Below are 1,395 nucleotides of genomic sequence, written 5' to 3'. Positions count from 1 at the left end.
AGGCGACATTTCTTACAGGAAGCCAAGTAAATCACATTTTTAGAGTCATAGGAAAGTCTAGAGTGAATGGTGCAATTTTTGCCCGTCTGAGAGCTGAGAAATGATTTAGATTCAACAAAGAATTTCTGACAGAGGTCGCATCTTTTCCTATCGCATTTAAAGCAGCCATTGTTATGAGGAATGGTTCGTCTGAATGGTTTGAATGTTATGAGGAATGGTTTGTTATAATTAATTTATAAAATATTTTAATAAAAAACGTTTCGGTCAGAGACCTTCTTCAGTTATTTACAACTTTTGAAATAAAAAAAGAGCATTAAATAGGATCGAAGTGCTAATGATTACGTAATTACAGATAACTAATGAACTGGTGCTAATAACCGAGGAAGTTTCTGGAACCGAGGAAGTTTCTGGAACGCTTAGTCATGCTGACTCATTAAGAACTCTTAATGGAACTTCTAGAACCCTTAGTCAGCATATTTTGTGATTATAGTTCCCATGTTGTTCGAATCACTGGAGAGTCTCGGGATTAATCTTATTTTCCTGAGTTTTTTAGTGATTTCTTTCTTTCTTATCAACTGAGTGATAAGCAAAACAATAGGTCGCTCAGAGCGAAGAGTCAGCTTTGCCGGCAGTGTTTTTCTACATGGGGATGAATACGTTTCTCCTAGATGCTGTTTTATGGTATTGTCAAACATAAAAAGGTCTCATCAAAGTTCTCAATACAAGCGTCAACTACAGGTCGTAGAGATAGATTTGGTATATAATTGAGTCTGCTTTTTGTATATTCTTTGGTGTTGTTTTCGAAAATGAGCATAATATGTCGGTCGGATGTGTTAGAAGATATTTTCATATTTCCATACTCTTCGATTCTCTTCAAGTAAGTCGAAATAAATAATGCCACGGGGAAGAAGTTGGATTTTTTGCGCTGAGTGGAGATTTAGGGCTGCATATTTACGGTCATGGCAGCTATTACGATAGCAAATAAAATAATTCAACCGTATAAAAAATCCTTTAAAAATCATAATCTAACACGATTGGTTCTCATTAAGGATCGATCTTAATACGATGAGCAAATAAAAATTTTCCTCAAGTAAGAATTTTCTGAAAAGATGAAAAGGACAATTTACGCCATTTTTGATGATCGGCGGTATTAAAACTGGCCCTTTTCGCTCGGAAAAAACTATTTTGATTAATGGGCAAAGTTGGAAAGAAATTGATTTTTAAAACCGAAATTAAATGAACGGGACCACTTTTGGAGAGACTGAGTTTTAAATATATGAGCCTTAGAGAACTGAACAGAATTTCACGCTTCAAAAACTAATTTCGCATTCGTTGGAAAAGCCAAGCCAGTTCCAGTAAGCTACGCTTAGGCTAAGAGAGATTCGTAGGCAAAGT

The 1,395-nt window shown here is 35.5% G+C and overlaps 1 protein-coding gene across 1 annotated transcript in view; it reads right to left on the bottom strand.

Moving 5' to 3' along the window:
- Positions 1–224: 224 nt before the first annotated feature.
- Positions 225–1,395, bottom strand: part of LOC148739231 (uncharacterized) — an 11,267-nt gene continuing 10,096 nt past the window's right edge. Inside the window, exon 6 of the mRNA XM_088747200.1 lies at positions 225–1,395. This exon is cut by the window's right edge and continues 1,486 nt beyond it. The gene's annotated coding sequence lies outside the window, so the exon portion shown is untranslated.

This window comes from Stylophora pistillata, chromosome 2, assembly GCF_964205215.1.
Source record: "Stylophora pistillata chromosome 2, jaStyPist1.2, whole genome shotgun sequence".
Classification (NCBI taxonomy): domain Eukaryota; kingdom Metazoa; phylum Cnidaria; class Anthozoa; order Scleractinia; family Pocilloporidae; genus Stylophora; species Stylophora pistillata.
This window is presented reverse-complemented; position numbering and strand designations above follow the sequence as displayed.